This window comes from Pan troglodytes, chromosome 10, assembly GCF_028858775.2.
Source record: "Pan troglodytes isolate AG18354 chromosome 10, NHGRI_mPanTro3-v2.0_pri, whole genome shotgun sequence".
Lineage (NCBI taxonomy): Eukaryota > Metazoa > Chordata > Mammalia > Primates > Hominidae > Pan > Pan troglodytes.
In genome coordinates, this window is record NC_072408.2 from 35,201,638 (window position 1) to 35,216,435 (window position 14,798).

Here is a 14,798-nt window from a genome sequence, read left to right on the forward strand (position 1 = left end):
AAGGCAAGAAATAACTAAAATCAGAGCAGAACTGAAGGAAATAGAGACACAAAAAATCCTTCAAAAAATTAATGAATCCAGGAGCTGGTTTTTTGAAAGGATCAACAAAATTGATAGACCACTAGCAAGACTAATAAAGAAGAAAAGAGAGAAGAATCAAATAGACGCAATAAAAAACGATAAAAGGGATATCACCACTGGTCCCACAGAAATACAAACTACCATCAGAGAATACTATAAACACCTCTACGCAAATAAACTAGAAAATCTAGAAGAAATGGATAAATTCCTCAACACACACACTCTACCAAGACTAAACCAAGAAGAAGTTGACTCTCTGAATAGACCAATAACAGGCTCTGAAATTGTGTCAATAATCAATAGCTTACCAACAAAAAAGAGTCCACGACCAGATGGATTCACAGCCGAATTCTACCAGAGGTACAAGGAGGAACTGGTACCATTCCTTCTGAAACTATTCCGATCAATAGAAAAAGAGGGAATCCTCCCTAACTCATTTTAGGAGGCCAGCATCATCCTGATACCAAAGCCGGGCAGAGACACACAAAAAAAGAGAATTTTAGACCAATATCCTTGATGAACATTGATGCAAAAATCCTCAATAAAATCCTGGCAAACCGAATCCAGCAGCACATCAAAAAGCTTATCCACCATGATCAAGTAGGCTTCATCCCTGGGATGCAAGTCTGGTTCAATATACACAAATCAATGAATGTAATCCAGCATATAAACAGAGCCAAAGACAAAAACCACATGATTATCTCAATAGATGCAGAAAAGGCCTTTTGACAAAATTCAACAACCCTTCATGCTAAAAACTCTCAATAAATTAGGTATTGATGGGATGTATCTCAAAATAATAAGAGCTATCTATGACAAACCCACAGCCAATATCATACTGAATGGGCAAAAACTGGAAGCATTCCCTTTGAAAACTGGCACAAGACAGGGATGCCCTCTCTCACCACTCCTATTCAACATAGTGTTGGAAGTGCTGGCCAGGGCAATTAGGCAGGAGAAGGAAATAAAGGGTATTCGATTAGGAAAAGAGGAAGTCAAATTGTCCCTATTTGCAGATGACATGATTGTATATCTAGAAAACCCCATTGTCTCAGCCCAAAATCTCCTTAAGCTGATAAGCAACTTCAGCAAAGTCTCAGGACACAAAATCAATGTACAAAAATCACAAGCATTCTTATACACCAATAACAGACACACAGAGAGCCAAATCATGAGTGAACTCCCATTCACAATTTCTTCAAAGAGAATAAAATACCTAGGAATCCAACTTACAAGGGATGTGAAGGACCTCTTCAAGGAGAATTACAAACCACTGCTCAATGAAATAAAAGAGAATACAAACAAATGGAAGAACATTCGATGCTCATGGGTAGGAAGAATCAATATCATGAAAATGGCCATACTGCCCAAGATAATTTATAGATTCAATGCCATCCCCATCAAGCTACCAATGACTTTCTACACAGAATTGGAAAAAACTACTTTAAAGTTCATATGGAACCAAAAAAGAGCCTGCATTGCCAAGTCAATCCTAAGCCAAAAGAACAAAGCTGGAGGCATCACGCTACCTGACTTCAAACTATACTACAAGGCTACAGTAACCAAAATAGCATGGTACTGGTACCAAAACAGAGATATAGATCAATGGAACAGAACAGAGCCCTCAGAAATAACACTGCATAGCTACAACTATCTGATCCTTGACAAACCTGAGAAAAACAATCAATGGGGAAAGGATTCCCTATTTAATAAATGGTGCTGGGAAAACTGGCTAGCCATATGTAGAAAGCTGAAACTGGATCCCTTCCTTACACCTTATACAAAAATTAATTCAAGATGGATTGAATACTTAAACGTTAGACCTAAAACCATAAAAACCCTAGAAGAAAACCTAGGCATTACCATTCAGTACATAGGCATGGGCAAGGACTTCATGTCTAAAACACCAAAAGCAATGGCAACAAAAACCACAATTGACAAATGGGATTTCATTAAACTAAAGAGCTTCTGCACAGCAAAAGAAACTACCATCAGAGTGAACAGGCAACCTAAAAAATGGGAGAAAATTTTTGCAATCTACTCATCTGACAAAGGGCTAATATTGAGAATCTACAATGAACTCAAACAAGTTTACAAGAAAAAAACAAACAACCCCATCAAAAAGTGAGCGAAGGACATGAACAGACACTTCTCAAAAGAAGACATTTATGCAGCCAAAAAACACGTGAAAAATGCTCATCATCACTGGCCATCAGAGAAATGCAAATCAAAACCACAATGAGATACCATCTCACACCAGTTAGAATGGCAATCATTAAAAAGTCAGGAATCAACAGGTGCTGGAGAGGATGTGGAGAAACAAGAACACTTTTACACTGTTGGTGGGACTGTAAACTAGTTCAACCATTGTGGAAGTCAGTGTGGCGATTCCTCAGGGATCTAGAACTAGAAACACCATTTGACCCAGCCATCCCATTACTGAGTATATACCAAAAGAACTATAAATCATGCTGCTAGAAAGACACATGCACACGTATGTTTATTGCACCACTATTCACAATAGCAAAGACTTGGAACCAAGCCAAATGTCCAACAATGATAGACCGGATTAAGAAAATGTGGCACATATACACCATGGAATACTATGCAGCCATAAAAATGATGAGTTCATGTCCTTTGTAGGGACATGGATGAAATTGGAAATCATCATTCTCAGTAAACTATTGCAAGAACAAAAAACCAAACACCGCATGTTCTCACTCATAGGTGGGAATTGAACAATGAGGACACATGGACACAGGAAGGGGAACATCACACTCTGGGGACTGTTGGGGGTGGTGGGAGGGGGGAGGGATAGCATTAGGAGATATACCTAATGCTAAATGACGAGTTAATGGGTGCAGCACAGCAGCATGGCACATGTATACATATGTAACTAACCTGCACATTGTGCACATGTACCCTAAAACTTAAAGTATAATAATAATAATAATAATAAAAATATATCAATGGGATAACATTTTCACTCTAAAGATCTGGAAAAAAATATGACAGTAGCATGAATTATCAAAAACATGAGGCAGTCATAATAAGAAATAAGTTTTCCTACTTATTTAGAATACACATTTTCATACTCTTTCAGCAGAAATTTAATAGACTCCAGAAAGTTGCAGATTTGATATAATCCAGAAAGTTTCTAGCAAACAAAATTCCATTTTTATGGTTGAAATATCTTGTAGTAATATAAATAATTAAATCCAGGACAACTTGGAAAGGAACAAGGTTTACAATATGAATAAAATTATACCTCTCCTAATTATATAGTATAGAGTGATACATATTGCTCAAAGCAATCTACAGATTCAATGCAATCCCTATCAACGTGCCAACATCATTCTTCACAGATTGAGAAAAACCAATTCTAAAATGCACATGGAACCAAAAAAGCACCCAAGCGGCTAAAGAAATTCTAAGCAAAAAGACAAAAATCTGGAGGCATTACATTATCTGACTTCAAATTATACTACAAGGGTATGGTAACCAAAAGAGCATGGTACTGTTATAAAAGTAGATACATAGACCAATGGAATGGAATACAGAACCCAGTAATAAAGTCAAATGCTTACAACCAATTGATCTTCGACAAAACATACAGAAACATAAACTGAGGAAATAACACCCTATTCGGTATATGATGCTTCGAAAACTGGATAGCCACATAGAGAAGAATGAACTTGGATCCCTATTTCTCATCAGGTATAAAAATCAACTCAAGATGCATTAAAGAATTAAATCTAAGACCCGAAAACATAAAAATTCTAGAAGAAAACCTAGGAAAAACTCTTCTCGATATTGCTGAGGCAAAGCATTTTGACTAATACCCCAAAAACAAATGCAACAAAAACAAAAATAAATAAATGAGACCTAATTAAACTAAAAGCTTCTGCACAGCAAAAGAAACAATCATCAAAGTGAACAGAAAACCCACAGAATGGGAGAAAATATTTACAAACTATGAATCCAACAAAGGACTAATATTCAGAATCTATGAGGAACCCACAATCTATAATAGACCCTAAGTGGTATAACGAACACTGGAGACTCAGAAAGGAGGAGAGTGAGAGATGAGGGGAGGAATAAAAAAATACACATTGTGCAAAAGGCATATTACTCAGGTGACATCAGCAAGAAAAAAATAATCCCACCAAATAGTGGGCAAATGACATGAATAGACACTTTTCAAAATAAGATATACAATTGGCCAACAAACAAATCATCAGATAAATGCAAATTAAAACCACAATGAGATGTCACCTTACTTCAGCCAAAATGGCCATTATTAAAAAGTCAAAAAACAATAGACGTTTGTGTGGATGGGGTGAAAAGGAAATATTTGTACACTGCTGGTAGGAATATAAATTACTACAACCTTTGTGGAAAGCAGTATGGAGATTTCTCAAAGAACTAGAAGTAGATCTACTATTTGATATAGGAATCACACTAATGGGTATCTACCCAAAGGAAAAAAGCCATATCAAAAAGACATCTGCACACATATGTTTATGGCAGCACAATTCACAATTGCAAAGATACAGAACCAACCTAAGTGCCTATCAACTGATGAGTGGATAAAGAAAATGTAGTATGTATACACTATGAAATACTACTCAGTTATAAAAAAGAATGAAGTAATGGAATAGAAAAACAAATATCATATGTTCTCACTTATAAGTGGGAACTAAGTTAAAGATACACAAAGGCAAACGGTATGGTGTAATGGACATTGGAGACTCAGATAGAAGGGGAACAAGTTGGGGAAGAGTGGTGAGAGATAAAAAGAAAAAAGTACATATTGGGTACAATGTATGCTACTTAGATGATGGGTGCGCTGAAATCTCAGACTTCACCACTATACAATTCTTCCATGTAACCAAAAACCACTTGTACTCCAAAAGCTACTGAAATTTAAAAAAACAAAGACAAACAAACAAAAAATCACATTTGACAACCCGAAAAAAAAAGTAAAATAAAAGACATATGACTGTTTAAAACAAAAAAAGCAAAGAAAAATAACATATTAAAAATCTTTTTTAAGTACGTTTTTGAACAAAGAAAAATATCTGAGAGAATATATCTGTAATGTTCATTATTGGCCACTATAATATGATAGAATTGCAGAATTGGAGATAAAAGAATGTTGAATTTTTATCTGTCACTGTGTTAATGAAAAAGTTGTAAATCATTTTGTAATATTTTGTATTAAAATAGATTTTAAAATACTGTATTTGCAATATAATCACTTTTAAATATTTTATTTGTATATTTGTTGTTCTCACTTTAATAATTGGTGCAAGCATTGAAACATATTAAAGATAAAATAATATGAAATATTTTTGTAGATCTACCAAACCTCATTTCCAAAAGTATGTTAACTATTAGAAACAGGATGGATTATTATTTATTTGTTTAGTTGCAAAAAGTATGATTATAGTCTTTAAAATTTATCAAGTTTTTTTTTTACAATGAAATCAAAGTCAAATTTAATTGAAAAATACTAATTGAGCACCTAGGCCCTAGGCCATGCTCTTGTATAGAACCTTTTCTATTCGATGCGTTAGAACTAAATTAGTTATAAAAAGACAAATTCAACAATGTTGGATATTATATTTTTAAGGAGGAAACACATTTTTCTCTCTTTATTCTTAGATATCGGTAAACTATTCCACAGCTAGAGTTGATCAAGATTCACTATCTTGTTACAAGGCAAATTTTTGGTCTATAGCACTTAGAATTAAATAAAACTTCATAGTCTGAATCATATCTGCACATGAAAGGATATGCCAAGAAAACTCCACTATCTACTTTGGGGGAGTTGGCCAGTTAGCAACAAATGCACACCAGGTAAGACTGCGTGACTGAAGCTCAATGAAATGATGGCCTATTTTTAGCTTAGCTCTTTTTCTCCACTCTAAAACGCATGACTGAGCTTTGTGTTCACGTTTTCATAAAATGATGGCTAAATAGCACCAGCTAGAGCCAAGAACAGTGAAAGTAAGCATCGCTGTATGTTTCTGCCAGAAATGCCTCTCGAACCTTTTTGAATAAATCCTGCCAAATGTTCAGAACCATGCCAGGACAGACACAGGCTCTTTTATAAACCATTGACCCTTCAGACTCAGGTGTATATCCATGAACGACTAGATTTTTAAGTCAATATTATTCTGGTACTATGGTGAGTGAAAAGAAATACTGTCATATCTAGCAATCACCTAACTGGAAGAAACTCAAAAAGTTATTCAGTCCAAGTACACTCTAATTTATATAGATATACTTTAAAGACAAAGTGGAGAAAAATATTACACTGGTGTCAAATTTAGTTAACTACATTCCTTTCCCCTGTAAATAGGTATTCTGATTTCTTATAAATATGTGAAGCTTTCTAATTCTTGGCCAGGAAATTACTGAGTTATCTTCTTAATTTTGATCTATTTTTTCCCAATCCTGTTGCAGATTCAATTATTTGATGATACCTAGCTTCTAAATGAGTCCCCTAAAGGCATAGACCAATTAATAAATATGTTTGTAATTTATTTAAAAATAAAACACCAATAACATTCTTCACATTTAAATTTTATATAGTACTTCTTTAAAGAGGTAACATTTTATTTAAAACACATTGAAATATTTAATTTTTCCTCAACCTTATTAGTAAAATGTGTCATTAAATTGATAGTGAGTTTTGTTTCTGTTACACATGTACATAAACATTTTCTTTTACAGTATTTTTATTCCTTTTTAAATTTTTAAGTGTGAGTATTGTAGAGTAGATTAACCTAGGAGATACTGCTCCAATAGCATTCTATCATGCTCTGAATTACACAACAAGATGGCAATAAATAATAAATTACAGTAATTATATTTCAGAAAATAATAATCTGATTTGAGATAAGTGATCAAAACCTCAAGTCTTTCAATGATCAATGAGAGACAATAAAATAAGATGGGGCAAGGTAGAACATACCACTTGTTTTATCTGCCTGAGAAACTTATTTGCGGTCATAAATGCATTTCTGTTTTCTTCATTTAGAATGAAAGATAATAAGTGCATTTCCTTTTCTTCCTTTGGAATGGCATGATGCAACTTGCATTTTATGATGAAGAGGTCAAATAAAATTTGTTGATATTATTGAAATTAAAGTAATTTAAATAAGCCTCTGCACCATAGTCTAATTTATCCATATATGGTTGAAAATATTTTTACATATTTAATTTAAAATCTGCAAAGTTGATTAATAATCAGTCTCCTTATCTGTCTTCTCTTCTCAACCTTCTCTTTCTTAACTTTTTCTTCTGTGCCTTCTTCCCTCTCTGCTTTATATCTGATTTGCAAATTGTTTCTAACAATCTTCACCAACTAGTAACCTGACATTTATATAATTTAAAACATAATTAAATAAAACTAATCTAAATAAGTAGGAACATGTTATGAGGTTTCTATTAACCTGGACATTTTTCTTCTGTCTTTATAATCTTGAATGTAATTTTGATTCTTTTGTATTTTGTATGCATATGTACACATATGTTATACATGTATTAGAGTCAGTATAATAAATATTTCCACATATTCTGGAATAAATGCATAAACTATGGAGAAATTTATAATTTATACAATGTAATATTTTTATATGAATTTCATTTGTCCCCTCTATGCATTCTTACCTCATACTCTTTTCTACTGGGATTGTGTATGTTCATTTTTAGGCCTTTTTTACTTTGTTTTTAATAATTATGCTTGCAAATACTCAGTTAACTTTTAGTATAGGTTTAAACAATTGGATGTTCTGAAAAGTTTCTTTCTACAACCCTATATCCTAAAATATTTGCAGCTACTCCTTGAATTAGTCACTTATCCTTTCTAAACATTAGTTCCCTTATCTAAGTTAAGTATACAAATAGCATACTTAGCTAGGGGCAAAGATTGGAGACAATGCATAGTTAGCTCCAGTATACTGTCTCCAATAAAGTAGGCATTTAACAGTCATTATCTCAATTATTGTTTAAAAAGCAAAATATGTGGAAAATGGTAGTCAAGTTTTACGTAAGTGATTTTGAGGCAAGATAAATTGCATTATAAGTTAAAAGGGTTTGCAGGATGTGGATTCTGTTATAAACATCTGTAGCTTGTTCGGCTGAACCAAAACCAAACTATTTCAGGATGAAGAATTCCTGCCATTTACAGATGACTTTTAAAACATGTAAATATTGACATTAGCTCAGGAGCACTGGATGGAAGCATCCCTCTAGAGACATCCACGGTGCTTTCATTTCCTCTGAAGAGTCTAAGCTTTAAATATTTAAATGCAGTTAAAGGGTTTAAAATATGAAGAAGAAAATATTTTTATTTTTTAATGATGCATACCACTTAGTTTACTCTCTGTATGCATTAGCGCTTATTGCAAATTCCCCAAACACTTAGTTATTATTTCACAATCTTTTCTCTGGTGATTTATAAAAGTAACTTATAAGACACCTCCAGAGCTAACTTCATGCACTTGGGGAGTATACAGTATATGCATCAGAGTAAATAATTTTGTTTTATAAGGGTGACTCTCAGTAAAAAATCTGATGAAAGCAATATTTTAGGTTTACCATTTCTTATGTAGTCCAAAGAACACTCATTGTGGTGTCTGTTTGATGTCTGTTCCTCATGAGAGGTCCCCTGGATCTGTGGTAATTTAACCATCTATCTACTTGTTTGTTGAGCACCTATTATGTGCTGCCACTGTCTTTATGGCTCAATATATCAAGGTCACTTGGCAAAGCCTCTACCTTTCATTTTATTGGGAGAAATACATATATAATCTGAACATTAACATGACAAATATAAAGAGATAAATTTGTAGTATATTATGGGAGCTCATAGGAAACTCACCTAATCAAGCCTGAGGAAAAGTTTGAGGGAAGACAAGCATGAAAGACTTCACAGAAGTAACCCCTCAGTTACGTATTGAATAATGAGTAGAGTTTAGTTAACTGACAGAGGAAGTCTTGAGGCAATGGAAATAATAAAAATTTGATGTGGCTAAAATGATATACAAATGGAAAACAGGTGATAAAAAAGAATGCACAGGTTAGCAAGGCCTAGATTAGGGATGATTTTATATTCCATGCCAAGGATAACTACTTTATTTTGTTTTGGGTAATGAGAAATCACATAGTAAAATTTAAAGAAGAGAGTTGAAATAAATTTGTTTCTTTCTCATTACTATCCCCAAATGCATGGCTGCTCCTCTTAAAACCCTGACAAATCTTTTGAGAAACAATTGCTTAATCTATTTTATTAGAAGTTTACAATGGAATAGTATATTTTCTCTTTTAGAGATATTTGTAATTTAACAGGAGGTTGTTAGACATTGTTTACAATATAAACAATCCCTGTTGGTAGAAGTTAAAGGTACTGTAAAAGAAGTGTAGGATTGTTATTTGGGTCAGGGCAATCTTCATTTATCTCTCAAATAAAACCAGTTTCCACCCATGCTGCGTCTTCTGCCCTTCTGATCTACATGAAAAGTTTGTTCTACTCTGTCAATGACTGTGAGTCTTTGCCTGTTGCAGAAGATGTTATTTTCTCTGTGCAAGAATCCCTGACTTCCTTCCAGGTTAAGCTATATCACAACAGATGTTTGGTTCATGGTATGTCAGTGCTGGGTGGTGTGAAATACAAACCATAACATTGACCTACTACATTAAGCACATCTGACTAACTAGATTAGGCAAGCAAGAGACGGTTAATGTACTGGAAGCTTTAGTAAGATGAATGTATTTCAGCAGGTGAGAGATTAACCCTATGAAGTTTTGAGTACCTACCAATTCAGAAAATGGTTGGCTATTCAGTGCTGAAAAGCATTCCAGGATATTCCCCACCAAACTAAAAGACATATCACTTCATCTCATATTATAATATCATTCACAAAGAAGCAATAAGCAGTATCCTTGTATTAGTCTGTTCTCATGCTGCTAATAAAGACATACCTGAGACTGGGTAATTTTTAAAAGAAAGAGGTTTAATTGATTCACAGTTCCACATGGCTGAGGAGGCCTCACAATCACGGTGGAAGGCAAAGGAGGAGCAAAGTTATGTCTTGCATGGCAGCAGGCAAGAGAGAGCATGTCCAGGGGAACTCCCCTTTATAAAATCATCAGATCATGTGAGGCTTATTCACTGTCATGAGAAGAGCACAGGAAAGACCTGCTCTCATGATTCAGTTACCTCCCACCTGGTCCCTCCCATGACATGTGGAAATTATGGGAGCTACAATTTGAGATTTGGGTGGGGACACAGCCAAACCATATCAGTCCTGTAGACTTCTTTGGATTCTGGAAACATCAGAGTCCACACCTAGGAATATATCAGATGGAAAAAGTGGCTATATGTAAAAAGAACCTAGGCTAGGAAAACTCTACAACAAATTGAGGCTGCCACGCAACCAGTCCCACCACTTGGTACATACTATTCAGTAGACCTTATCGTGTCAGAATTGACAAAAGATGAAAGGATTCAATGGCAAGTCCATGGCACGCACCACATTCTCTGCTGTAGAGGAATTACACTTTAATTATTTGGTGTTTGGGGACAACGTCATTTCATCTGCAGTAAATAATGATATGCTTACCCTAAGCCATTAAGAATTATCTTAACCAGAGGAACCAAATGGCCTGTATTCAGATCTTTTTGTTTTTAGCATGATTCTGTTAGATCTACCAAGTTGGGACCTACTTACTTGGAAGGGCTTAGAAACAGTCTATAAATATAGGTTTGAGGACAAACCAAACCAGAAGTTATGAGTGAGCTACAGACATAGGTTATTGGTAGCCCAGAAACCCATGGCACCCACCATGGTTTTACTTTCTTCTGTTTGTACCTTTGTATGTGGAGTAACATATGACCAGCAGAAAAAAGAGGATAATTCTGAGATTGCTTTGTTATTGTATTTAATTTAATTTTATTTTCTTATTTTTATTTTTATTTTTTTGGAGACTGAGTTTTGTTCTTGTTGCCCAGGCTGGAGTGTGGTGGCACAATCTCGGCTCACTGCAACCTCTGCCTTCCAGGTTCAAGTGATTCTCCTGCCTCAGCATCCCAAGTAGCTGGGATTACAGTCACACGCCACCATGCCCAGCTAATTTTTTGTATTTTTAGTAGAAACGTGGTTTCACCATGTTGGCCAGGCCGGTCTCAAACTCCTGACCTCAGACGATCCACCCACCTCAGCCTCCCAAAGTGCTGGGATTACAGGTGTGAGCCACCATACCTGGCCTGCTTTGTTGTTGAGTCAGCTTACATACAAGACAAAAAAAAAAAAGGCAGCTACATTGCTGTTACATTTATGGGTGGCATTATAAGATAATTAAGATGGAGAAGTTTCTTAGTGGATAAAGCGGCAAGTGGTGTACCTGGTAATCTACTCTGTATGGAAGAAGTGGTCAGAGGTAACAATAGGTATAGATTCTGGAAAGTGGTTAATGGCAGGAGACTGGGAAGGAAAATGACTGGAGGATCAGAGACAAGGAAGAGTACAGGCATGTGAACAGACATTTGGAGTAGGCATAAATTATGAAGATATTGTATTTATATGTTAATGCTTACCAGAAAGTATGCATCTGAAAACACACTCAAACTTCAGGTCTACAAAATGACTTGGTCAGTTAGCATTAGCTTTTCTTCATTGGTTATATAAGATCAGGCATAATGGCACATGTATGAAGTAGCCACAGTGGCAGATACGGAAGGTATGTGTGGGCTCCATAACACTGATTCCCATTTACTGAGATCATATAGCTAATATTATCTCTGAATAGTCAACTGCCAGGCACAGAAACCAACAGTAAGCCCAAAACATAACATCATTCCTCAAGGAGCAACTGGTCAATTGTTAACTAGACAACAATTTTAAACTCTTCCTGTCCTATAAAGTTCAGTAGTTTAGATACTTCTCTTGGGTATGATTTTGCCTTTCCTGCCAAAAGAGCCTAAGTCAGTGTCTGTAAGAGCTTCTTAAAATGTTTACTTCATGGCACCACATAATACAACATTTCACCAGGGGCCCCACTACACAGAGAAGAAGATACAGGAATAGACCCTTAATCATATGATCTACCGATTGTATTATATAACACACCATCTGGAAGCTGCTAGCCTAGTAAAGTGCTAAACACCTTAGTAGAGGCACAGGTAAAGCACCTCCTTAGAGGCAATATTCTGAAAGGATGAGATGCTTTCAGAATATAGTAGATAAATTAAACTCAAGATGTGTATATTATGCCATGTATCAGTAGAAAGAATCCAAGTACCAATTAGCAAGAAGAGTGCTGGCCTCACTTAACAAGATTCTCAATGATCAACTGGGAAACTGTGTTATTTGACCCTGAAACTCAGATCTCCTCAAAGGGAACACAGAAACATTGCCATTGATGTACATGGTGTAGCTATTGCCAATGTCCTTCAGATATATTTTTGGTCTAGGGACCAACAGGCAAGAAACAGTGTTATCATCTAAGCAAGAGTAAGTGACCCAGTTCAGCAGGAGAAGTTATGCCTGCTTTTATACAGGGAAAACAAAAAGGATTATTGGTGAAATCTCACTCTTCACTGGGTGTCTCCCAGTGCTACCTTGCCCCATTGTAAGAAGGAATGGATACCTGATTCCCTTGAGCCTCCCTTTCCTGAGATACTTCCTAATGAAAAGCACATTTGTGGGGGTAAGTAGTGGCAGCAATTGAAATGTGCTGCTCAATCTTCAACAAGAGAACTGGCTGCAGGGAGCATAGTTAACAGCCCAGTGGCCACTCTTACGAAATCATCTAATGTTCACAACGAGACCACACATTCCCCAGGCTGTTGTTAGCCAATGACTGAGCATGGCAAGGTATCATTGCTGGCTCATTTCTGTAGGACATGGAGCTCCTTTACTGAGAAATTTTGACTTGGGGACTCCCCACTATTCTGATCAAAACTCTCTTAAAACTGTGCAGTAATCTGGATTCTTCTTGCCCAATTCTTCCTTAAACTGTTGTCAGACCTGCAATGTAGCATGAAGGCTTCCCCCTACTTTCAATCTCTTCAGTGGATTCTTAACAGGATTTCCCCTAGGAAATCTCTTGTACTTTTAATCCCCTGCTGGTGTTTGCCTCTCAGAAGACCTGAATTGAAACAATGATCAACGACTGGAATGGTCTATTATGTGTCAAATGAAGCTTACAAAGTATGCCTCATCCTACAATTTAATATATGAGTATAAATATATTCACTGAGATTAAAATTGGCTTTCTCAGAAGCATTTTTACTTGCTGGAAAGCAATTTGTTATTTTAAAAATAGTTGCTTCAAGGTTATAGAAAATTGTAATACACATGTTTTGGAAGGTACCAGAAGTTTCTGAAATATATTTTTGAAAAGTTTCATAGCTAGTATGTTATGCAAACCACCCATGTAATAGTTATGCAAGGGATGTATAACACATTGAGCATAATCAATCAGAATATGGTTGATGCAACATAAACTAATAAAATGATAGGTCCACTTGAAGTATCTAGTACCCTTTCAAATGGCATATAAATTAACCCTACTAATTAACACCAAACACCTACTCCCTGAGTCAAAAAGTGTGGAGTTGGCTGTGGACTGCCAAACATTGATAAGACAACCTCTTTTGTTTACATCCACAAGCAGTGGTCATTTGGTGCAGTGACCAGGGCTGAGCAGTAATTCAGGCAGAAACAGAGGTGAGAAAGAGAAGAAGAAGAAGAAGGAGAAGGAGAAGGAGAAGGAGAAAGAGGGGGAAGGGGAGGGGGAGCGTGAGAGGGAGAGGAAAATTCAATCATTCAACACTTGTACCAAGTAATCTATGCTAATTTTTTTTCACAGTTGCTTATACTTAGTCATTAGCATATTGAAGGAAAATCAATGAAATGTATAGCAGGGGAGTGTGTTAACCCCTTGGTGCTGCTTACTACTTGACATCCATGGAAACTCTGACCTTTCCATTGACCTTGAAGTGTTGTTACTGAGAATAATGCAAGTAGATGCATACATAGTGGCATATTTATATAACAGGATACCAATTTGTATATAAAAATTACCAAATATAGTTATGTGAATTAAACTAGGTAAATCTCACAAACGGATATATCAAGAAAAAACAAGGTAAAAAGTCACAAAAGAAAACATAATTTGATATTTATATAATGTTTAAAATGGGCAAAAACCAAACTATTTTTTATTATTTAGAAAAACTATTAAAAATCAAGGCAAAGTTCATAACAAACGTAAATACACTGGTTAACCCTAGAGACAGTGAGAGAGATGTAATCAGGCAGGGTAATCATGTGATATGATTGTGCTTACCTACCATTTCATTTCATAATTATCCTTTGACTACACACACATACATATTATGTTCTCTTGTATTTTTCAATACAAATTACATTAAATGAACACAAACTTTATATTCACTATGCTCTCTGCCATATTAAAGATGTTTGAAATATTGAAGGAAATATATAATTAATAAAAATCAAGTTTTAAACAGCAATGTATTCCAGAAGTTATACTATGAAAATAATTTCCCTTAACCACTTTTCATGTGGAAAGTATCCAAACTATATATTATATACAGAATGATACATTTGAAAAACAAACCAAGAGGAGAAAATGAAAGCACAGTCTCAAGGACAGCAAAAAAGACAACAAAAAATCCA